The 26,976-nt window shown below is 35.6% G+C and overlaps 1 long non-coding RNA gene across 6 annotated transcripts in view; it reads left to right on the top strand.

Annotated features, from left to right (window-relative positions):
* The window catches only part of LOC106017560 (uncharacterized), a 368,510-nt gene that overhangs the window by 323,774 nt on the left and 17,760 nt on the right, over positions 1 to 26,976 (top strand). For 5 of the 6 annotated variants that reach the window (XR_011809857.1, XR_011809860.1, XR_011809856.1 and 2 more), the window contains exon 7: positions 3,573 to 3,647. The exons of the other annotated variant lie outside the window; for it this stretch is intronic. This is a non-coding gene — a long non-coding RNA (uncharacterized lncRNA). The remainder of the gene's footprint in view (positions 1 to 3,572; positions 3,648 to 26,976) is intronic. 6 annotated transcript variants of the gene reach the window in all.

Below are 26,976 nucleotides of genomic sequence, written 5' to 3'. Positions count from 1 at the left end.
TCATTTTTGATAGAATTGAACTGGGCTTAAGTATCAAGCACTCTGTGGCAGTAGAACCCTTGTGCATGATTATAGCTGGTCAAGAATGTTTCAACAAAACCTTTTTCTAATGAGAAGCTTTTGATTAAACAAATGTTCTCTAGAAAAATGAATGCCTTTCAATAAATAGTCATCTTACTGAATATTTTTAAAACTTTAAATGAGAAGAGCATTTTCATCTGCAAATTTAACTGTTCTCTAAAACATTCAAGTCTCATCAAGCCTATTCATCACAAAAAGTTATGTTTAATAATGCTACAAAACAATACTATTTTCCTTCATTTCCATAAAAATGTTATATGATGGGGAAAAAAAAATGTTCCAACTTTTATAGAAGCTTTTTCTCTTTTGTTATCTTCATAGATACATAATCCAGATAGATTGCAAAGGTTAGCACTTACAATTCAGTTTCATATACAAAAATTTAAAAAAATGCAGTCAAATGCCTCATCTCCTGAGTTATACAACTTCGTAAATAGCTCATTTTCATCTGTGTAGCCTATGACCAGTGTAATCCCATTTTAAATTCAGAAACAGAAAATCTTCATTATTACCTACTTGAGGTCCTTGCAACTTTTTTTTTTTTTTTTTTAAACTACCAACGTAGTCTGAGATCTTACATATCAACTCTGGTTATCTAAGGCCCAAACACAACACAAGCTAAGAAAGTGCTGTGTTGCAAAATAAACAAATAAATACATAAATTCTATGACAGTGCTTTCTAAGAAATCAGAGAGAAGAAATTACAGGAAAATCTAGAAAGTTTTGTACGCAGCACAAAGAAGATGACCTTAGTAATGAATTAGCATGCACTAAATTTGCAACTGCCAACTAACTAGGAGAGGCTGCAGGCATCAGAATAAGAATTCAAAATGACACAAAAATAAACATATGAAATGGGAACACCTGATGTTCTAAAATCCTGTTGGAAAAGATCCAGAGGCAGCAATTTTTTCCCAGAAATTATTGAAAAAGTAGGTGTCATGGGTCACAAACAGAAGTTTAGTCAGCAGTGCCACTCTTGGGGACAAAAGGAAAAACAAACAAACAAACGGTACACAGGAATAAGTATAAACAAGACCATCACCAGAAAGTCACATAAGAATTTCTACACTTCACAATGTGGTTTTGCCACAACTGGGTGGAGTGGGGCATGACATTTTATTAGAAAGCTGCCTACACTAGCCCCCTGGAAAACAAGAGTGAACTGGAAAACACAGTCTGTGAAGAAAGACTTAAAGCACTAGAATTATTTAGTCTACATAAAACAAGAGTGAGGGGAAGGTATGAAGGCAATATTCATATTTTTATATATATATATATATGCATATATATATATATATATACACACACTCTTATATATAAAAGATGGCTCCAAAGTAGGGACTAATGATTTGTTCTTGTCCACTATAGGTACAAAATGGCAGGCTTCAATTGCACTGAAGAAGTTTTAGTATGGACATTAGGGAACACAATCCTCCGGTAGCAAGGATAGGCTAGTACCTGAATAAATGATTGCTGCAGAATCCCCAGGCTTGCTGGGTTTAAAGCAAGCCATTCAGGTATAATTAAGCCCACCTTGAGGCTGGATCTGTCATGTAGCCCACAGTAAATGACATATTTAACACCCCTTCTGATCTTACTGAGTATTAATGGCTGCAACCCCCATCGTATTCAAGAGGGTATCACTTCATATCCACTAGAGGTGGTGTAATTAACAACAGAAAGCAAAGCAATGGTGAGTGAGGCCCAGTACAATATCACACGTAGCTTGAAGTAAGCAGCATACTGTGTCAGGTCTTGCATCTACTGCCCCACATAGGTGCAAGTACCCAACTAAATTATTCCAAAGTTCTGATAGCACATTTGGAAAGACACAAGCCCTTCCTTCATTCTAACCGTGATTAAGAACAACTTCAACACTAAGCTCTTGCACTGTAGCTTTGCTTACATGGCAACTTTTGAGTTTTCTTCATGGCCAGGATATTTTTTTAGAGGAATCTGTTCTCTCTCCCTAAACAAGTTCTGTGCATGTGCATATATGCTCGTAAAGAAGACAAATTCTCACTCTAATAGTAATCCATAATTTGTGTGCTACTTTTCCAATGAAGCCTCACAGCTTTCTTTTAGAACTACAGCTTTGTGAGTACCTGGTTTACTCTTCCTGTATTGAACACACATGAAACTCTATTTCAGATTTTAAAAGGATAAGAGAATGTGTGTCATCATTAGTGAAAATATTCAATTTTGATACTTGGAAAATGCTTCTAATATAAACTTAAGGATTTGTTTCCATGTCTCCTACGAAATGTTTAAGAAAAATCCATATGTTTCTTTTGCTTGACATTTTTGGGGAAAAAAATGTAAGAGTCTATCCTCCTTATTCACATCTAGTGTAAAGACCAAAAGTTCAAACGATTAGAATTGCAGCTTGAATACACGTGTTTGCTAACTGAATTCAAATGAAATCTTGATTGTTTCCTTCATTATCTTTGTATCTTGACTCCATGTAAACAGTACTTAGACCAGGGCATGAAATGGTGCCGATTTCATCCGGCTTTAGTGAAATTATCCTGATGCTACCAATTTAAAAGTAAAATAAGGTTTATTATTTACTGTTTTTGTACTTTGTTTCACCTTTCAGCACAATACAACAAGCAACAGAATTGTATGTTACCTCTCACAAACCCTGTTCTTAAAGACTAAAGACCTGGTGCACTCACAGTAATTGCCTTAAAGGCATTTTTATTTTATGCTTATAAAATATTACCTTGGCTTTGAAAACTTGATGCCACTATACAAGGTTATTTATTTACATTCCTTCTTAAAATTAAATCATATTTGTGTATGCAAATGCACTATGTGGGAGGGTTTAAAAACTCGCAAGTAAATCCTAGAGCACTCAGAGGTAGAAATTATTATCCATTTATCTATAATGATTAACAGTTAAAATGCACTCTCTGCTGTTCCCTGTGTCTCAGGAAGAACAGAAGCTTTTGTTTTCCTGAAATGAAAAGCCCCATCTCTTTTTACAGTAAATGCCTTAAAAAGGGACTCTCATGGCACGAAGCCAGATAAATTTAAAATACACCCATCACATACTAAAGAATGAGTTAAATCCATGAGCTTTGTTTATGAGACATTAACTCAAATATGGATTGACAATATATGAAATTATAGTTTCCTTATATATATTAACTTGCATAGGGTACTTTACACATAAGCTTTACATATCACTTTATAAAGTCTAAGTGTTGAAAAAAAAGCACGATAAGCCCTTCCGAGAGCAGGAATAGGCCTTAATAACAAGATGACACAGTATATCTTATTTTAGGAACATTATTTTTCAGATGTCCACTATTCAAAAACAAATAAACAATAATACCCCAACCCCCTCAACTGAACAATGTAACCAGATGACATTCCCTGCTCTAGCAGGGAAGAAAGAATGGGTTTGATTTTTTTCTTTTCCTTTCTTCTTTTTTTTTTTTTTTTTAAAGGAATGATTTTGCCTTTTTTTTTTTTTCATTTAGGCTTCACACTTTTCCTGAGGCCTCTGGGCTCCTGTCCAGGCCACAATACTTCACAATTGACTTTGATTTTCTGAGGTAAGTGATCTGTCGCTTTCTGAGCAGTTATAGGAGGGGTCAGGAGTGAGGTGGCATGGTATGGCCTCACTCTGGCTCCTGCCTCCCTGACATTGTACACGCTAATGCAATGTGAAGTAGCACGTCTAAATAGCCTGTCAAACTTTTTTGATGTTAGCAAACCCACAGATGGGATTCATTTCCACGCTGTTCAAAAAACGTAAACGATACAAGGACATTAAAGAGCATTAAACTACTTGATGACATTTTGGTCACATTAATGAAAAGTGGCGTTTATAAACTACTACAAAAAGATGAGGGGGGGGGGGGGAAGAGGGCAGAGAGAGAATAGAAAGAGAAAGGGAAGGAGAAGTGAGGAGGGAAAAAGGAATTAAAATCAATTTTAAAAACCCCAGAAGGAGCTGAATAGTCTCTGGACACCATCAAAGAAATTAGGGCCTTAAACCCCAGAGTGAACTTTTCCCTATATGCATGCACGTGTGCCTGTGCTAACACTTGGGTGAAAAGACCCAAAATGGCCAGGGATTCCTGAGAGGGAAGCGTAACTGCATGCTTTTGGCTACGCTTACATCTGTTCACTCATTGAGGTTAGTACCTTACAGCATCCCATTGATGATACCAGTGATGAAAATGTTGCTGAATGTAAGAAAGGGTTTCAAAATCCAACCTCACCAGCTTAGTCCCACTCAGCTGAAGTCTAGTTTGTCATTCAGTGACATATGTGAAGATATTTCCCACAGCATCCAAGAGCATGAGGTCACACTACAGCCCGTAAAGCTGCAAGGGACTCTAGCACACATATCAAGAGATTGACAACGCTCAATGGGCTGAGCAATAGTAAGGCTGACAATATGAAAACATTTGGCCACGGAAAGATCAGAGATCCAGTCCTGACACTTGCACAACCTGTTAGGCACGTTCAAATAAGGACTGGAATCTGTCTGGCTATAAGGGTTAAGAAACTGCTGGTTCATCTGCTGGAACAGCAGAGGCCTTGGAGCTGGCTGCACCCGGATGCCAGCCTTGCTGGGAAGAAGGGCAGACAGAAGACATGCTGCTCTGGCTACGCCAGTGCCACTAGCAGCCGCAGCATTTTTTTTTTTTTCCAGTATTCGCGGTTACATTAATTGCTAATGACAAAGGCAACCTTCACTCTGTGTGGTTTCCTGCCCATATTTGGATCCTTTACAAGACCCCCCTTTTTCTTCCTCTCCTCCCCCTACCATCATGCCTTCCCTTTTTCTGATAGGAAATGCAACCCGAGATGTGCGAAAAAACAGTGCGCATATTGTCATTTAATTGGCCCCTTGCTCAGGCGCATCGGGCCTCAGCGCGTGTGCTGTAGGGTGTCTGCTCCACAACAGGAAAGAATAAACCCAGACTCAAATCATAGGAAATTCATCAAATATGCTTCTTAGAGTTCTGTCTTTCAAGGTCTGTTTCCCTGCCATATGATCTCTATAAACCAAATTACTGCTGGCCTGAGTACAAGACTGGAGGCGCCTGGGGCTAGCATATAATGAATGCCAAATGCATGTGACAATAGACTGATCATGGAGAAGAATTGAAAATTTTTTAAGTAGTTCTTTTACTTCATTTATAAAAACCAAACTGACTACACTTAATATCTTTAAAAGGAGCCAATCATTTCCCTGCAGTTCCAGACGTGCATAACAAACCTTTTATATCAACCCCATTAAACAGCTAGAACACAAGATACATTGGAATAATGCTGAAAAAAGTATAAAAGAGAAAGTAAATGAAAAATACCTTGTTTTAGGTGGGGAGGAGTATATACATTATTGAATTAGCTCAACTTTTCCTGTTATGAGCCTTTGCACATAAAGATTCTGCCCTTCACTTGCAATGCAACAAGAGGGTAAACTTCTGCTGGAATGTATCTCCCAGAACTGAGATTCTAAAAAAGTATGAAAGCTGCTTAAAGGCTAGACTGATGTAAGATGAATGATTTTTATTAATTTGTGCAATAAACAGTCAACCAGAAATTTCTATCCCTATGTTGCCAATTACTCCAAATAACCTAACAAATGTTGCTATTGCAGCATCACAGGAAATGTGAAATCTCCAGAAGAAAAAATATTACATTCTTTACTACAGACAGAGGGTAATTAATACTGCTTTTTAGGTTTTAGAAAATACTGCACTTAGAACTGCAAGTCAACTAACAGACCGTCTATAACCTATAAATGCTTCCATATTCACAGACATCAGCAGTCTTGGAGTTACAAAAAAGTAATAATACATACATATTAATGGATTGCAGTTTGTCCTTCGGGGAATATATTTTTTAAAAGGGCTAAGGCAGCAATAATAGCTCCTCTAAAGCCTCTAAATGCTATAATTGTTTTATATGAATTACAGTGCTCGTATTAATTAATGATGAATGTTTTGTGTATGTAAGTATTTGATGGATGCAGCCAAAGAAAAAATGAAATGGTCTGTCTTTTAAGTTGACATTAAAAAAAAAATGCTGCTGTTTGAAGGTTTGGATCTGGTTAAATACAAGATTATTTTAACCACATTTCAATGAGGAACATGAAATACGGCCCATGAGGTCATGCAATTCAGCAAAACATTTTTTTCTTTCCCTTTTTTTTTTTTTTTCTGCAGTTAAATAGAAACAAAAGCAAAATTGCCAGAATACCTCTTTAGTCATATATTATCAAAGTGCTTAAGAAAACTGCCTATAGCTATTAAGTTGTATCCATAGTGCAGTTTGTTGAAAAACTCTAAAGATGCACTGACCTGCACACTCCTAGTGCTCCTCTTGAAAACGGTAGCTGTGTTTGACATGCTAGGAACACACATGGACAAATAGGTCTCAGTCGATATTGTGGAGAGTTACTGCATGGAGTGAAAAGGAAACCTGAAACAAGGTAAAGAGAAGAGCTTTCAGGAACTGCATTGCAATTCTGGATTATCTATCTCTAAATTCTATTAGATGAAGCCTAATTTCTATTAGATGGAGACATCTAATTTCTATGTTGTGGTATCCTTTTTCTTGGTATTGGTTGTATCTACAATCCTGTACAGAGCAGGTTCTGTTCTTCTGTCACTATAAATCAGTTGGAAATAGCTCTACTGAAATTAGTCATATTTAGCCAATATGAAACCACCAGCAGTGACATGGGGACCAGTATTAGAGCATCTATTCTGTCTATGTTTGCTTTGCTGTGTGTGAGCAAAAGAAATGCTTTTTCAAGAAACAAAATTCTGTTATCGCTGTTTTGAAGTCAGAAACAAGTGTAGAATTATTTTAATTTCAGTTTAAGATATTTATTCCTACCCATAGAACTTCCTTAACCTGACCATAAAAACAGGAGCTAGGCAAGATATTAGTTTGCATGGAAATATTTATCAAATACTTGTTTCTGATTTCATTACGCAGAATGCCATAATGTACATAAACACAAACGATTAGTTATTCTGGAGTATAAGAACAGCCATCACATGAAACATTCTCCATATTTCCCCCAGACATTTATAGACAAACAAGAATATCAATAGGCTACTTATAAAATAATGCAAAACAAGGCGTATAGTGACTACACAGTCATGCTTTTTAAATGAAACAAGAGAGCAAAATACTTTTGATGAAGTGTTGCACTCTCATAAAATCCCTTCCATGATTTTAAAACACCTTTGCTTCCTCTTCAGAGTTCTTTCAGGACTTTCAGTCTACACGTATTCATGACTAATTTATATCAGTTTCATCTTGTACCAATAATATTGCATTCGTAATTTCATTTACCTTCATGTCACTAACTATCCTATTTAAACAAATTTAGGAGAAGTCAGCAGAATACAACTTTTCTCTCTTGGCCACTGCTGCAATGAATCTAGAACCTCTGATTGCTCTCCATCATACCATCTGTAGGGCCACTAATCCCTAAGCAGTCACCTCAGTCAGGTCACTCTTTGTCTACTGTTTACTGCCAATGAGGTGCAGGACGTTTGAACTCTTCTGCATCAGCATGCTGAAACTTACAACAGCATATGGCCCTGGATCATGAATTTGCAACCTCAGAGATATTTAGAGCAGGTTCTCAAACTTTTTGGCTGTATGTGTGGCAGATTGTTGCATTTGAGATACAAAATTGCCTGAGGCATCACTGAATCCACAGAGATTTGGACAGACATTCAGTTGTATCAATAACAGTACAGTACAGCAGAAAAAGCATAGTACATTAGAAACAGCTATCATTACTTGGAATTGCCACTTCAGGCTTTGACATTCTTTTCTACTTCTATAAATTCCCTTGGCAAACTGAATATATAGTCAGCAACAGAAAAAAGAAATCTTTAACAACAAATAATCTCGATTATCTCAAATATACCTGGTCTATTTCTTCAGGAATGCACATGCATTGTATACTTTGCAAATATTCAAAGTGCATTTATATACAAATATATATATATATAAATTATATATATATGCATTGTATGCTTTGCAAACACAATAATCAGAAGTATAGAATTTCTTATTGGGTATTATATATAAAGTAACTGTTAAAAAAGCGATGTTACGAGGAGTATAAATTCAAGACCTCAAAGGTAGAAATAAAAAAAAAAATGAAGGTTGCCTGAATAAACTTAATTCAGTCTCCTTACTTAAAATCTGTCAATTTTCTACGAGATCCTGCATCTAAGAATACAAAGGAATACTAGTGTAGCAGCTGTTCAAAACTTTTTCTCTTTATTGTTCAGTGTACTGTCTCTGACTTTATAAAGTAGTGTCCAAGCCCAGTTTTGAAAACAGAATTACTAAGTCCTCTGTGACTTTTGGTAATACATATTATAACATCCTGGGGTTTTACCTTAATACATATCCATGTGTTAAGGGAATATTAACAGCTCTTACAGATAGGAACGGCACATGAATTAAAGACATCTACTTTCTTTTGGTTCTAAATCTCAGGTCCAAAGTACCTGCTTCAGACTATTTAGCTCTATGGATCAATCAGTTGCAACTATATATACTTCAGCAAATGAAAGCATTGTATCTCCAGCTAGGTCATCCAAAAGAAAAGACAGACAATGAAGTAACTCCCTAAATGCATCACTTGACTGAGATACATAAAAAATTGCTATGGTAAAGGACAACGGTCCTGTCCCATAACCAAGAAAACATCCTTTTATTCTTCTTGAAGTCTTTTAGTGAATATGCTTAATACCTTGAACTGCCACACCTGGAATACAAGGAAGGAAGTCTAACTATTAATATGCATAATAAATTCTATGAGATTGACAGAATTTACACTACTGTGTCCAAGAATGTGTCTTAGATACCAAATATTTAAGACTGGTTATTTTGTGTAAAATAATAAATTTGTAATTTATTACTGAACAGAATCAAAAATGGGCATTTCTGTGTAAGCATAGCAGCACCCTGAAACTAGACAACTGCTTCTAATAGGAAAATTTCAAAAAAACAGATTAGGTACTTAAAAACAGACCTCAGCAACTGAAGATCAGCCTCAGCCAAATGTCTTTTTAATTGGTATACAATATTGAAAGGTTTCATAGAGCTTCTCCTTGTTTAACTTGGGATTCCTTGAAATATACCCCATGACTACATTTCCAATATCTTCCAGAAGGACTTTGAAAACAGCAAAGGAGTCATGATGGAGGCGCAACGGTCTCATTTCCACTATTATTCTCTTCCTGAAAATACACGTGCAAAGCACTTTGAGGAATAAAGACTTGAAACAGTGAAGTTTTAAGGCCCAAACAGTGGCTGGGACCCAACTGTAATGTATACTTTCTTAAAACATATTAGAAAGCAACTCCAATCTGAAGAAATTTAACTGGCAAGGCAAAGAAAGCAAAGGATAGCAAGAAATCCAAAAATAGAATCAGTGAAGGAATCTGACCAAGCTGATGACCAGCAGTTCTGGGAACAGGCTCTACGTTTCCTGAATACTTGCCTGCTGCTGCTGTTGACATCTGGCAAATACTAGGTTTTGGAGAAAGATGAAGTGGCAGGTCCTTAAAAAGCGTTCATCAAAACAAAGTAGAAATAAAGTTCTCCCTGAATTCAGTCACCTTCCAGATTATTCCCCAGGATGAAGCATTATCTTCTTCAAGTGACAATAGTTAATAAGAGATGCTTAGTTTCTTCATATGTAGAAATGATCTTTTCACAAAAAATCACTCACAACTGTGCCCATTTTTTCAATAGAAAACAAGGAAATTTAATGCTGGTATTAAGCATGTAAAGGGCTGCAAAGTTAATTGTAGTCATAATCTCACTCCTGACAATGTTAAAAGTTTATCATTGCTAATACTAATCAAGATTTAACATACACATTAATGTACAGTATCTTGTTAAAATTCAGCTTTTAACAAAGTTATCCGAATATTGCAAGAATAGTTATCACACATTCAGATCGTAATGGCAACCACTGAACTACTGTATAGGCTAATTCTGAAAATCCATGAAGCACAGATGATTGAGAAAGAAAAATCAAAACCTGCCTACAGCTCAAGAAGTATGGAAATTAAAAGGTTACATGCATTCAAAAATCCAAATGAGTTAACAAATACTTCAAGACAGCCAAAAAATAGTTTAGTTGAACATGTGTGCGTCTTGTTTATGCACACTTTTTGAAGAATGTTTTTCATAAAGGAAATATAGCACTGTTCAATGCTCATTCACTGTGTTTCTGGGGATATGTCTTGGCTGCTCTATAATCCAGAGTTTAGACTGCTACTGAAAGAAACAATTCTCTTCTGAGGCAGTCATGATTTAATTCTTCTATTAGGGTGGAAAAGTTCTTTTTACCCTGCCTTTTCCTCCTCTTTTTGCTGTTACTGGCTGCATCTGGTATCCTTCAACTTCTTGTTACACATATATACAATAAATACCAACAGAAGCAGGACAAGTGCATGACAACATCAACTTTCAAAGGACAAATAATGTAGAAAAGGTATTAGAAAGAAGCTCAAACCATGAATGCAAGCATCCAAAAAATGCATTGTCAACAGATGAACAGAAATGATACCACAGATTTGGCAATTTATAATATGAGGTGCTTATGAAGAACAAAAAAACAAAACAAAACAAAAAACAAACAAACAAAAAAAACCACACAAGATTTCAAGATTTTACATCATACTACTGTATGCTCACTCAGTGCTTTCAAGATTCCCATACCCCACTGGAGTCCTTCCATGTTATTATAATATAAAGTTAGTTAGAATTGCTCAGGAAGAAGGAATCTATTTTCAATTTTATCCACTACTTGTAACACCAACATTTCATCCCCCTCACAACAGTTACCTTCAAAAAACACTCAGGATGAATTGCTGCTCTTACTCATCATATATTCTTCAAAGCATGTGCTAAATACTCTTGGTGAACCCATATCACTACCCTCCCACCACCTTCACCCCCCCCCCCACCCATTCCCTGTTTAACTCAATGGGAGTTTTGTTACTGAATTCAGAGAAACCAGGATTTCATTCCTTCTCATTAGAAGGCGTTCAGGCACCACAGGCTTTTGTTTGGCAAGATCTAGTTTCCATTTTTACCCAAACTATCAGAGCTCCGGGACCAGGCAAGATCAATTTCCTGATGAATTCTGAGACCATTTTGTGTACCTTTCAGTCAACTACAGAATCATGCTCTTTCAACTGTCAGGTATTCTTTAAATAATTTCTTCTTTAGGTTTTAAGCAATAAGCTAAGACAATGGGACAAATTCCATTTCCAGTGGCCTTAACATAAATTTAAAGGTCCTGTATTTATACTAACGATATTTGTCTTTAGTCCTCTCTTTGTGACAGAAATCATTACACAGCCTGAAAATCTATGAAGTGAAATTTACTAGGCTCATCTAATTGATTACCCTAATTCCTCAAATAATTTTTACACAGAATAATTATTGCTTTTCTGGAAAACACAATTCAAGTACGCTAGTTAGTCTTTAAGAAGTAAACACAAACCATCTCTATACACAGACTGTATCCAACTGTAAGCTAAGTTTTTCAGTGCTTAAGCTTTGTACATGAAGTAGGTAATTGTACAATTGTCAAATTTTCCTCATCTTGGTTTTGAGAATCTTAGCCATAAAGATGGCTCATCAGAGCCTTTTAAGTCACTAAGACAAACTGGCTGTTTTATACAGAGGGTAAATCAGTTAGTGATTTCATAGCCATTTCACTTCCAGAAGTGTCATATATGCAAGTGGGTGAGGCCACCCACATGGTCCAGTGTTGTGGTCTGGTTGCTCAGTTGGAAAAAGCAATATAAAGTCAGCTTTTGGCTTCTGTCAGTGCATCCAGATGATTTCAATTTGTTAGGATTCCACTAGAGTGGTCAGCATTACTTTGACAAAGCTGTGCCAACAGACAACTCTGCAGCTTTAGAATTTAAATACACACTGGGACTAGGCAGAGGTACAGAGCTTTCTGCTTTACAATCCATTACCCATATGGCTTCTTAAATTTGGGTCTAATAGGTAGCTTCCATACATGTGAGTGCTTATTATGTGGCTTACACACAATAAACACTTTACTTAGCTCAAGTTTCTACCGATGAAGTAGGGAAAGATTATGACAATAGCTGTACCTTAGGGAACTGTACGTTGAGTTCATTTTTAAGTATAGCTCAGGCTCCTGAAACTTACAGTTACATAGGAGTGAACTTGTCCATTTGCAGTCAAATCAGTGTCAAAAAACTGACACTACAAATTTAATACTTATTTCTAAGTAATTTAATTTGTGTATGGTGGGCAGCATACCAGAGAGGCCATTCCCTTTTTCAGCTTGTATTTGGCAGCCCTACCTTTGAGCACAAAATGTCCTTAGAATCATATAAGATTATCTATTGATAACAAAAGTTTAAGCATTGAAAAGGTGCTCCCTGATTTTTTTGATAGAGTATATGGTAAAAGAGTAAAAGAGACAGACTATATGGTATAAGAGAGGAAACAGTCTTGGCATTTCTTATGTTCCTGGTGTTCAGCAAGTTAACCATCCTATGAATCCAACTTCATATTAGCAAGAATTTCATATTCTCAGAGTTTTCATCCACTGGTTTCTATTTTGTTAGAGAGATGGTGTGTGGAGAACAAATGGATTCTCCTTCTAGACATTCTGACTGTTGTATAGGTTATGAAATCATCCGAAGAATTGAGTGTTTTAAAAGTATCTGGGATTGAGACTTCAATGCATGATATATAAGAAACATTTCTTAGCTAAGTACTGTATGTACTTGGAAAAGCAAATAACATTGCAAATTACACTGATTAACTCATTACCTGCAACAGAATTTCCAGGTTGGAATCCTCCAAGAAGCAGTTTACTATGCAAAATTGATAGTGAATGCCCTTCTTTTTACTTCCTTGTCTTGTCCTTCTTCACCAGAACATGTAAAAGATGACTTATAGAAATTGAGATATTTCTACAACAAAGTCTAACATACAAGGAAAGTGCCTGGACTGAGACAAAGAGCATTTCATGACACTCCATTTCCAGCAGTCAGGGAATAAACCCATCAACTAATAGTAACCTGACTGGTAGACATACACATTCTTTCCTGTTTTTTATTAAATTTATGGACATCCTGAGCCAAATATGAATCTTAAGTTTACAGAACTGCTAAAGGCTTGAAACATCTTACAGGCCTGACATTGAGCTCATGGTCTACCCAAGTTAACAGAAGCTTGATAAGTAATGTAAATGGATTTTGCTCCCAGTAAAAACTTGACCTATTTAACAACAGGAAGTCAGGATCATCTCTGTGTTGTTTCAAGTCCATTTTGGAAAACATGGACAATAAATAACTGACATTACTATGAAGAACTGACTATTGTATGCAACAGCAGAAAGGACCAGGCAAATAGTACTTCTCTCGACTCAGCAAATATCAAGCTAAAAGTCCCAAAACTGGGACAGCCAAAGCTATTACAGTCGAAAGCCTTATGAACAGAATTAGAAAATGAGGTTTATAAAATCTACAGCTTCTCTTGAATATTCCCAGAATTAACTTGGGAAGCCACTGGCTTCAGGATCTGAAACTCTGCCACTGGTAGAACGTATACAAAAAAAAAAAATATATATATATATATATAAAAGAAAATCAGAGGCTACAAGGTAAAAAAAATCTCTTTTCAGCACTGCAGAAACCAAATAAAGAAGCTATACCCTTATACAGTAAGTCAAAGATACAAGACCCAGTGTCATTTTTCACATACACATGGAAACTAACAGATATGAAGTTCAACTCACTCAAACACAAAGCAAGTTTTTTTAAAAGCCAAGAATATTACTCTAAGCAACTAACAACTGCAACAAACTACTATAAGAGTTAAAATCTCTACATTCCCAAGTGATTCACAAAAGATCACAAGTGCCTTTGTATTCATCTGAGAGCAAGGTGCTCATCCTTTCTGAAGTTGTTCAGCACTATGTATCTATGCTTACTCTGTCAAAACCATTCAATAAAGAAAAAAATGGTAATCTGATTTTTTCAAATAAAAAGACAAAATCAGCCTATGTTCCATCAGCAAAGAAAGATTTTATTCCAAGTGTTCTCATCTCATTGGAACTAAAGAGACACCAGCTACACAGGAAAACATGCTTAAAGAAAGATCATTTTGGAAAAACTTTAAATATCCCTAGATCCTTTCCACCTTGTTATGCCTATTTAAATGAGCAGCAATATAACAAATTTGAACTCTTAGAATAAACAGCTGAACCATGTAATTACTATACTTAGCATACATGTAATCTCAGGCCAAGATTAATCCTTTGCAATATTTGCTGCCGTTGTACCACATACATGTTACTACCAGGAGTAACAACTATGCAACATTAGGCATTTTTCTATTTCAGTCTCCAAACATAAGAAGTAAATGAGGTATTTTTCACAAACTACAAATGTACAATGCCTTATAGTAGTACATCCAGGCTTAGCTTAGGAAATGATATAATAGCTAACACAGGCCATTCTCCCACCTTAGACTTTGTGAAAGCACTGAACCCCAGCTAATACTTCATCCAAACACTTCTGATCTACTTTTTGGCAGCAAGCCCTTAGAACAGTGGCCTTCTCCACATTTTTTCTCACTGGGACAGAAATAATTTCCTTCATAAATGTCCATCTAACAGTTTTAGTATTCATACTAACAGAATTAAGTTAGTTTTAGTTGCAATTCAGTAACATTCTATTTAAATGGAAAAGGAACATATAACTTTTAAAGTGTCTAGTCTTGATCCAATAGAGTGGTTAGACTTTAAAAAAGATTGTGAAGGTGCTAATCCAGAGTGTCTTTAAGGATCCTCTGATATGACATCCTGCAAACAACCTTCTACCTGTGATCGAAACAAAGGGAGAGGTTTTCTTCTTTTACCTTCCAGGGGACAGGGAGGGTACAGATGCTGTCACTAGGATGTGAATTGAGAACATATCAGACAGAAGAATCTGAAAAAAGCTATGCTGTTAAGCACAAGAGACTCCAAAACCATCACAGAGAGAACAAAAAGACTAAAAACCATTAGGACGATTAATCTGTGATTTACATCCAATAAATACATATGTAGTAACAGGAAAATGATTGAAAACATAAAGGAGAGGAATTGAATCCAAACAGAACTTAAAAGAAAAAAATCAGATGTTTAGAACCTGCTTTGGCAGGGGGGGTGGACCCAATGATCTTTCGAGGTCCCTCCCAACCCGCTCAAAAACCACACCTTTATCTGAAAGTTATAGTGCAGACCAAAGCATAACGAAACAGACACATTGTTTTCCAAGGTGTGTATTGTTTTTTTTTGTTTGTTTGTTTTTTTCCCCCCCACACACAAATCCACCTACACAGACTTCATTATCAATATTATATATTTGGAGCTGGTTGAAAAAATTCTGTGTGATTTCTTGCCGGATACAAATCATATGCCTTGAAAAAGGATTAGCTGGATAACTCACAAGTCCCCTAGGGAAAATATGTTGTACAGACTATTCCTCATAAGTGGGGATTAATATCAAATCCCACAGGAAGTCATGCACTGCAGTGTTTGTTTTCATTTCATTTATATTTACTGGCAGTTTATACTGTTCTTTCAGCTTGTGTTAAACACTGCAGCATGACAGATTTTTTCAGCACATGTAACATCATGTCTTACATTTTGGCCATCTGAAAATATTTACTTGATGTAATTGTTGTCCAGTGGGTCTTACAAAATTACAGATAGTAAGAACCTCAATTTAACCACATGGAATGTTTCTCCTTATAGAATTTTTATGCTTAAAACATTTTCAAACTTAATACTGTATTGACGTGACAGCTGCTGCCACTGCTCACCATTAATCTCACTGTTGACGTTCTCACCCTCAAGCAGTCTTCATTCATTTTTTACTCTCATTAAACCCGGAAATTTTCCCTGTATCTGTACATTCTCTATCATTTTAGTTTACAGTTTACTTTATGCTACATCTGGCCAGTTCTAATTACTCTTTTTGTACCTACCACATTTTTCAGAACTCAGTTCTTCCCTGCCCCATAACCAGCCCGTCCTTTGAATTCAGAAAACAAATTCCCATTGAAAGAACTGTGAAAAGGAAAGAATACCATGCAAAACAGCATTCAACACATCCCAGCACTGATACTGCAAAGTCATTTTCCTCTTAAAAGCCTCAAAACTGAAGGAATTGTTTGAGCTATCTAATCCAGTACTCTACCATCAGCTAATTTTAGACAATTTGTGGCAGGCATAAAACCAAAAAAAAAAAAAAAATGACAAGTAATTTTTACTATCAGTTTCCTCAGAACTCTTCCTTCAAAACTTGGCTGGATGAGAGCTGCAGCACCACTTGATCTAATTTCAAAGCTGGCCCTGCTTTGAGAGGAAAGGGAGAGACAGGGTGTGGACTAGATGATCTTAATAGAGCCCTTCCAACTGAAACTTTCTGATTCTTTTCTTTTAACTACGGCTGCCTAATACCCAAAATAGTATCTGTAATCATTAGTTCGTGATTATAGCCATAGCAAAATGTCATTCATGTAGTAAATTCAGGTAAGAAAAGCATGACAGAAGGACAGAGCTATAAGCAAAACACGTATTACAGAGGTAAAATGAAAGGTCAAGTGTTATCCTATAGACCTTCTGAGACGTGAGAGGAAAAGAGGATAAGGTTCTATGGGTATTTTTCTATGTACAGTCTTTTGACATGGAAACCTTTCTAAAATGTGACCATAGGAAGTGTGGAAGAAGAGCTTTGTTAATTCATTACTAAGAACTAAGAGACTGTGAATGGACAGTACTAACTGCTTTACCTACTAATAAATGCCACTGTACTAGACTAATCTTCGTTCACATTACCTGAGGCTCAATATTTGTAAATCTCTGTTTGACTTAGCAGTCTTACCTTTATGAAATACTCATACACATCAATTTACTTAAGCAATGCAACATTATAATATCACATACACCACCCGTGTTGTGTGTACATTTATTGTCTGAATAGGTTTAATATTAAACATCTTTTCAGATTCTTCAAATTAAATTTTATTTCTCTGTAAATTGTCTTGACCTGCATTACTGACTACTGTCACTATCTTTATGCTGTACAAGAACCTGATATTGCACATTTTGTATACATTGCATCTTCAGTTTCTCCAAAAAGAGAACATGGAGGGATGGAATAAACTGAAATACATGTGATAGATAACTGATGTTGTGCCATTATAGAGAAAATGTTCTTGTATCACAACAGAAGTCTAACTTTCCATCAAGTATTACAAAAACACACAAAAGCCCCAAAAGCCCCGCAAAGTAGCGTAGGGAGGGGAGATGGAAGGCAGTGACAAACTTTAGCGTATGCTAACATCTTAAGACTTTCTCTGGAAGTTGCCAGCACCCTCTCATTGTATGTAAGTGCAAAACGTTGTTAGAAACATTAAAAACATCCTGTTCGGTAAGATCATGTGTAAACCTTTCCTGCAGTGTCCTTCATTCCATGACCGCTTGTAAACCCTCATAATACTTATTTATTTCTTATTGTAATAATTGTATTGCAAAGAATAAGAAGAAATCCTTTATGATACCAGAGTTGGTCATCCACAGTCTCTCAGTGTGGCAAACACCCATTAAATGTGCCAAACGACTGATTAACTTAACAGGGTAAGGGAGGGAGGTGGGAAGGATGCAAAGAGAATACTGCACTTGTCTGAGAAGTGGTTTGCATCTAAAATACTAAATGTTTCCTTTGACCTTCTGTTGTTGTTTATTTGTTTGTTCTGTTTTGTTTTGTGTGTGTGTTTTGCTGTTGTTGTTATTTTTAACTACTGGATTTTCCAGGAGCAATTTTAACAACAGTTCCTAGGCAGTAAGAAAACAATTGAATACAGGGTCAAGAAAACAGATTAATCTGTATACAAATTGTCAAAATACCTGTTTCAATCCTATAAAGACAGGTAAACAATAGTCAAGCTTTGACATTCTTTATGAAGTAACCAGTATTAATTTGTTCTGTTCCGATTTTAATTATATACCATTGCCTTCCTGAGAGGGCACTACTAGAAGTATAGCTGTCAGATGGAAATTAACTTGCTAGTAGATGACCACATACTTCATGAATTATACATGAAACTTTGTCTCTCGGCGACTGTTGCTAAACGACTCTTTCATCATTCTTATGTTTAAACAAACCACAATAGTTTTTAAGTAAGTCTGATCAGCAGTAAGGAGATCATGATAAAATGCTAAGAATGATTTCTTAAATAGTGTTTGAGGCACATTTCATATTGATATGTTTAGCTGCAATTTGGGTCATGTTCCTCTGCTCTTAGTTGTTAGCAGAATGATGGGCAGGCCACTGCATTCACTTTCAAATACAACATTGATAGCTGGATTTACATTTCTTTTTAAGACTCAGCTTTTGCAAACAAGCTTTAGATTTCAGACATAATTCTGTTATTCAAATGGGAGAAGAGTTTGATAGCTATGCTAATCACTTTTATCTGAGAAAACATAACTAATAGCTTGGTTTACATTTGCTTACATTTATGAGCATAATTTTAGTACATAATTTTATTGCTCTATAAAACATAATACTGCATTAGTCCGCTCTTAAAAAAAAAAAGTTACCTTAGAGTGATTTGCACTTAAACCTTCACACTACATTTACATGACAGTATCATTTAAAAATTGTAACCTTTAAAAATCAATTAAAAAAAAAACTCATAACAATTAATCCTACATGGCTGTTTTCTGTAGAGATAATATTCAGTGAATATATTTAAGGTAGTCATAGCAGCATTGATCACAGGACTGTTTTGAGTCAGTTCTTCTCACGTATAAATTGGACTGAATGAAGATAATTTGTTCTTACGTTTTATGAAAGGAATCTCTTAAAATTCTCCATTGCTGTATACATTAACAAATTATGTGGAAGAAAAGAGAAATGATCCACACAATCACTTTTTTGCATTCAGTGTTTTCAGCGCTGGGAACTGAAAAGGAAATAATGCCTTACATTCTAAAAGGGGCAGTTATTACTTTCAGTAGCCCATAAAAATAAAGAGAATATGCCCAAAAGAACTCCATTTTGTAGTATTGTACTTAACATTTCCTCTTGGAATCGTCATGGCTAATAATGATATGAGAACTATTTTCCAGGATGCCACTATGCCCATTGACACAACATAGTGATCTTATTACTAATAATACTCACATGTAGCACCTTTCCTCTGAGAATTTGGAAATACATTTACAAATTTAACCTGACCATTCCCTTGGAGACAGAAAAAGTGATGTGTAGAAATGCTAGATTCCCTGCGAAACCAACAAATTATCTATGACAGGACATGGATTTTCATGTGGCCCTCATTTTCTAGTCAGTCTTCTAAATAGTCTCTAAATAGTCAATTAAATAGTCTTAAATATTCAACAATTGGCCTTGCAATTGCATGCTGAATGTAATGCAATTTTTCCTTCTCACCAAGCCCCTTCTCCTCCACAGTAGGTTTTCTTCTGCAGTATGGATTATTGCCAAATTAATACCCCTGTGCCTACAAATATATATCCAGGAAATTAACCTTAGCTACACAAGTCCACAGACTTTGTATCTTAAAGGTAGCCACATGCATATTAAGGGGATATTTTGTCTTCCCTAATATTACAGAAACATTGTTTTGAAATGGCTTCCCTGCTTACTGACTGCAAATTAAATTATACCACTAAGCTAAATTCCTGGTACTTGATTTGATAGGTTTTTTGTTATTTGATTTTACAAGATCTTGGTATCTGTTGTATACTCATATGATATATTATTGCATTAAGAATACAAAAAAAAAAGTCATTAGTATTACAGCTATTCTATGACATTTGCAGACTCTTGTCTGGTCGAGATTTTGACAAATGTGCATATCAAAACCAGAAACTTTTTTGCTAAATTGAGCTAAGCACAACTAAACAGAACCTTTTTGCATTCTACTGTAGTACCATGCATTCATAGTAAGGACAATAGGAAAGCTAAACGTACTATTTTAGCTTAAGAATAATGCCTTTTCCCAAACTGAATCAGAAAAGTTAAAATACTGAGAATTTCTAGCCCAAAGAATATAAGCTGTAAATTGAAAACACCACGTGCAAATACAGTTTACAATTCATTTTAGTAAACAACATTGCCAGATCTCAATTTTACTTGTATATAAATCTTCACAACTTCTGGGAAGACATACTGTGACCTAACTGTAGATGTCCACAACTAAATAGATTGCTTAGATCCTGCTAATGTTCTATTCAGTCCACATTGCTGTGAAATGTAAAACTTGCTGGAGATACTTCTGTCTCCACTGTACAGCCCAATTAAGAGTATTTTATTAGTCAATTTAGATGAATCCCCCTAATTTAGATGAATCCTCCTAATCCTTTCCTTTAAAAGTGTAATTTCTTGATCATATTTCATATGAATTCTTTTTTTTTTTTTTTTTAAGAAGAATATAAAGTTCATAGCCTCATGGTTACAAAAACAGCTTTCAAAACATGATTAAAAGTCAATTAAATATTGCAGAATGAAGAAAGCATCTGGAAAGGAATGCAAATAAACCATTTAAGTAAAAATGTGCAATTCTAAACTCATGCTATTGGTATTCAGGTTCAAATACCTGGAGTGCTGAATCTTATTTCAAATCTGTTATTACTAACGATCTCAAACTTGTGCAAGGTGGGTGAAGAATAGCCTTGAGTGTGACGGCACAGGGGAGAAAGTCTTGAGCAGGACAGAGCAAGAAATGGGCATTTTCAGTAGTGCAGACATGAAAAAAAATGATAGGTTTTTCTCTCCCTACAGCAGCATGAAATTCTCTAAGGAATTTCAAAGCAATGCAATGTAATTTTTAAGACTGTATGTATACATGTGGTGCAAATACATGGTACTAGTCATTTCTTTTTCCTGTTACGTATGCATGAAGGGAGGGGAAAATGGAGCAATGCATTCTCCCTGCAAAACTGGCTGCAGAGCCCAGTTCAACTGTTGGTGAAACATCTATTGTGCACTGAAGAATTTGGCTTTCTATTCACATTTCTTATGGCGCATAACAATAGAGCATACAGAATTTGTCCTTAACCATAATATATTAGGAAGAATTGTGATAGATTCCATGTAAATTTGATGTGAGAGGAAACCAGGACTCGGTAATTGTATTTGCACAATTTTGTTCTTACTTCTTCCAATATAATACTAGACATTTATGATTTAGGAATAAAGTTGTAGCCCTTTCCTTCTATGGTCATACAGTAGTGGTCATTGTTAATGTTATTGAGCACATTTTTAATGACCTCAGCCACCACAAGGGTACCATTAAGTCTTCCACCCATAAAAAAGGCATATCAAAAAAAGCTGATATTCAGAAGAAAGGCTCACATACATGTATATACTTATACCAATCTTTCACATGAACACACACCCCTTATATAAAGTAGTATTAAGTTTATACACACATGCATGTTTGAAGTCCAGAAAATTCCAGCACAAAATGATTTTATTTCAGAAAAACTTCAATTTTATATTTAGTCATGGGTGACTAAATTTTTTAGATGGGGAAGCTCTGCTGACACAAGGATACACCCACATTTGAATTGTTGGACACCTTTCTTTCGCTTACCACACTAAAGAATTAATCTTGGAAAACAGGGTATCATAGTAACACACATCAGCAAATAGCCAGGAAATTCCAGTTCAAAATTGTTATTCTGGCATTAATTCACATCACTGTGTGCACAATGAAGTAGTGCTGACGGCGTTACAGTGGGAGAAAAGCCAGGTATAAGGGCAAAATATCATCCTTAAATTCAGTGTACCTTAAGAAAGTTCTGTACCAATTCCAAAATCACCAAAATTGTACTTGCTGTTTTGTGACTGACATTGCCTCATTAAAAATTAGCCTTATTTCCTCAGGCATTTTATTTGATCGAAGGCTGAAATCCTCAAAATATTGAAAATATCTTTCTCTTCAGTGCAACAACTTCAGTGAACAATGCTTCTCAATACTATTATCTTTCACCACTGTTAGCTTTATTAAATATCCATAATTAGGCATGTCTATATTAGTAATTGTTAATTAAGACATTTTCAATTTTTATTAGTAATGCTGGAATCCATATGTAAGGAGCAAGCCAGATGCAACCTCACTGAGCAATTTCCACAATTATGCAAATCAAATTATTTTGTTTAGTTATCACATAAATGGCTTTACATTGAGAATACTGTTGACACCATTTAGCATTGAAACTATAGGAGCTCAGGGTGGGAAGCACGCACACAGCTCTGCTTTTTACATGGTGGAAATCATTACCGTGGAAACATGGCCTACTGTTGTAGTCACTCAGCAAGACTTAACAGTTCACAGAAAAATGTATTACAAACCAAAGACTGAGTTTTTAGGTTTTGGTCTTCACATTGTCTTCAGTGGGGATTATCGATCACTCTCAAATTGATTTAACATACGAACTTGTAATAGACCAATACTTTATGGAAATGACCTGTGGAGGTCAAATGTTAGTGCCCCAAATAATTACAGTTTCACATACACATTCACCTGAGAAAATAAAATTATTGTATTTCTGAACATGAAGGATAAGGCACGGCATTGTAAAAGACTAGTAGCAAGATTACATACGAAGTCTATACCAGATTTGGGACTAAAGCCTCAGCTAAAGCAAAGATCCCAGAATCACATTCACCTTTTTGTTGTTGTTTTGGTTTTGATTTTCTCCATTTCATTTTTTTGTTTGTTCTTTTTTTTTTTCCTAAGTTATCTCCTAAATTAATTCTTGTATAACATTTTTATCATTTAAAAATAATTAGATTTGTCAAGATAATAAAAACAGAATGTCTTCTGTCACTCTGATTTTCTCTTATACTCCATTTTGTAAGTGTGATAAAAACTTTCAGACACGCTCTGAACTTCAAAATGGATGCACTGCTAGACCTTGAACATAACAGCATGATATAATATTGACAGAATATCTAGTTCACTTAGCAGTTAATAGTTAATTCATTTCTATAAGGACTAGATTCACGTCCAGATGATGATGAAGCTTCCAGTCAGATAAAAGTGAACAGCAACTTGAGTATAATATGAGTGTAAGAAAATTAAAGAAAAAGGAAATTGATAAAGCCATTTTGTCCATGATGGTCCATCTAATTATTTCCTAAATGGGAAAATGCTTTTGCCTTACCTGGTTGGCCACTCTGCACATTCAGCATGAAAAATGTGTCCTGACATCTGTTCTGAATTTTCATTTTATTTCCATGTATGCTCCTTTGTCCTGTCATCTGTGTCAGCCTGAAAACAACAACATGAAATGACAGGTTCTAATCACCTAAATGTTGAAAATTGTCCTTTTTTTTTTTTTTTTCTTAAGAAAAGGTTTCAATGGCATACTGTTTCCTCTGCCTCAGTTAAGTGTCTTCTAATTGCAGTCATGTTACAAAGCTCAGTAATACAGAACCAAACAGAGGTTTTTAACTGAGAAAATATGGGCTTCAAGACACAAAGAACAAAATTCAGATTTACAGAGTGGAAAATGGGTTCACTGGAAACATTGATTACCCTCCCCTTTCTACCAAACAAAACAATTTCTAGCGTGAACACTTATTTGTGGGTCTGTCTTGCATTTCTTAATTGTCCATTACAATTATTCCTATCACTCTCCTGGCACTGACACAAAGAGTTTTCATAGCCTGAAAAGAGGCTGCACTTAAGTTATCGTATCTCAGGATAACTTCCATGTGCTAGAGTCCACGTGTTTCAAGACCAGGTTGGATGAGGCCCTGTGCAACCTGATCTAGTGGGTGGCATCCCTTCCCATGGCAGTGGGATTGGGACTAGATGATCTTTACGGTCCCTTCCAACCCAATCTATTCTATGATTCTGTGAGTCCTTCTGCATTAACCCTATGCAAACAGAGTGAGCAAGACAGTGACAGTGACTCCTTCAGAAACTTTGCAGCTTCACTGTAGGATCTATCTTGGTTCACATCCCGGGGAGCACCTAGAGACTAAAAGCAGGTAAGTGCATGGATAATTCCCAGTGGTTTAAAATAGGGAGGATTCCAAATATTTATCATTTTTGTGACAAGAAAATAAGGTTTGCAGAGTTGCCAGTTAGTCTGTTTTGAAGATCAACCGAGTGTCTTGTCAGACATCCACTATAAGGAGAGGAAGGCTCATATATCCAGACCATCATCACAGTCTTAGTCAATTAGATTTGCAGTCCATGTTAATATATGGATAAATGTACAGGGCTTAAATCAGCAAGCTTTTCTACTGAACTGAGGCTGGCATACTGGTCAGCTTGCGATAACATTTCATCAAGAAACGGAACCCTGATTTGTACCTTTCTCCTCCAAACTCAAGATAAGCCTGTTGAACCGTGAGTGAAGTCAGGGATCAGCTCTGTCCTTTTTTTCTTTTTATTCACAAAAAAAAGCTCAACAATCTTAACATGAGATCTGGTGACTAGTACCAATTTCAGCTAATCCACTTGGTTGCCGACTAGTTATGAAAACATTGATAACATTCTCTGATATGAAATAAGCCTATAAAATATAGGCTATTTGCTAATCTCACAAGTCAAATCCACATAAGTATCTTCTAGGCCTGATTTAATGAAAAATGTTTCACACACAGTATATAAATTATCTTCTACCCAGTAGCTAACAGCACCATTATTTTACTTCCCACAAATGAAATATGGGTATCTGGAAGGCTTCTTTTTTTTATCCTGTAAGAAAACTGATGTAATGTTTGTAGCTGGAATTTGCATCTAGCATAACAATAGATATCATTGTGCTACTTTGCTGCATGGAGAAACATATCTGAGAGCAGGCTTAGATTTCTCCTTTCATCTTCTCCTTGCATCCTCTCCAACAGTAAGTCTTAGGCCCCAGTCCTAAGAAAAGATTTTTGCCAACTATCTCTTCACCCATATACTGCCTCACAAAGGTCACTGGACTTTTATGGATCATGCACAAATCTCCCAATTTGAGTTTATTACTGAAAAAGGCAATAGTGAGGGTTTTTATCCTCTAAAAGTGTTGATCCACATTTTCCAGTAAGTCCTACAGACTTGCAGGTTTTCACTTACTCCAGTCTTAGGCCTGGCAAATTAATTTATTCTGACCTTAGGTATAAACATGTCAGCACTGCAAGTAACGTCCTCTGTGTCTGCAGTTATGGAATTGTTGCTGCTGTAGCAATACTTCATACAAGTTTAAAGACTAACATTACATATTGGGCACAGCTGGCGGTCCCATCTGATGATTTGACCAACACTGTTAAATGCAAATTTCTTTAAATACACTAAGACATTAAGAGTCAAAGACTTCAAGGGTGTAGTTGTTGGTGGTGATTTAGGTTTGGGTTTGCTTGTTTGTTTGCTTTTAATACCTAGAATAGGGCATCCTTTAGTAAGAGTCTGCACAGCCAAAACTGGTGATGCAGAAATACAAGCAAAAAGCAAAGTATAAAGAACAGCTAGGATCTGTGTCAAAATGTGTCCATTTCAGAACTAGATAGGCTTTACCTTAACTGCCTGAACCGCTTAATTTGTACTAAAATTCACTGTATTCACTGTATTTTCTGATTATTAAAAGACAGAATGTTTATTTAACTTCATATTATTTCAATGCATTGCTAAATAGAATAGACAAAGCATAGCTTTGACCTGGATCTAAATGGAAACTAAATTAACATCTCTATTTTTGAGATTTTTCCAATGCCTACTAAACTCAGTGGGTGTTTTTTCACAAACCTCACTGAGTTTTGGATCCGGCCCTATAAGAAAAAAACATTTAAAACCAGGAAAATCTTTTATTTTCTTTTTCTTCTTCACTGTATCTTATTTTTGGAATGTTCTTATAGTGGTTCACTCAGGAAGGAGACATTTCTCAGCACAGGAAAGGCAGAAGGAAACAGTTTCATTAATTGCAAAACTCACCCAGTTTTTGATAGAGGCTCCACTTTTGTCATGAATGTACATATCTTTGGAGTACAGTCCCCACAGATCAAAAATAAAAGGTGTCAAAGTTGCTGCTGAGCTAGGGATTTACTCATAAAAATAATACCGTGAAAACTTTAGTCTGTATGTAACAATGAAAAGTTAATGCAAATGGTCATTGACTTCATTATAGAAATCTTTGGCAACAACTTTTCCAGACTCATGTTAAGCCTTGAGAGAGAAATGTTTCAGCACATAACCACTTAATCATTTATATGAATGAAAATGAGTGCAAACAGAATGCTGAGATGGCTTTAAGATCACCTCTTTTTTCTTGTATGGAATACCCACTATAATTACATTTTGCTTGTCAGTTCATAAATTTTGCTTATTACAAAACGGGCATTATTGATTGCTTTTTAAAAGTACTAAAACTAAGCTAAGAGCAGTAGATCTCTCAGCAAATTCAAAACATACTATCTTCCAAACTAATCACTGGCAAAGGAACTGTGGAAAAACTATCCAAGTTTATTGTAAGCCCAAAGCAAAAAATAAAAAATAAATAAATAAATAAAGTTGCCATGAGTTTTAGGTTAGTAACTTGGCTTTGAATTTAGCATGTTTTAAGCCACAATGAAAAAAAAAAGATAAACTTATTTGGCAAAGCCAGACACTTTTAAAGCCAACATCCTGTAATTGTTTCCTCATTTGGCCTGGCAGCTTAAACAAGGATAAAAAGAGAAGGAAAAAAAAAAAAAAAAAAAAAAATGCTAAAATTTTCAGAAAGAAATATATGAAAGGGAACAAAGAAATCAAGGTATTTGTCTCATTCATGTTAAATGAATATGTAAATGACATATT

This window comes from Anas platyrhynchos, chromosome 5 (assembly GCF_047663525.1).
Source record: "Anas platyrhynchos isolate ZD024472 breed Pekin duck chromosome 5, IASCAAS_PekinDuck_T2T, whole genome shotgun sequence".
Classification (NCBI taxonomy): Eukaryota; Metazoa; Chordata; class Aves; order Anseriformes; family Anatidae; genus Anas; species Anas platyrhynchos.
This window is presented reverse-complemented; position numbering and strand designations above follow the sequence as displayed.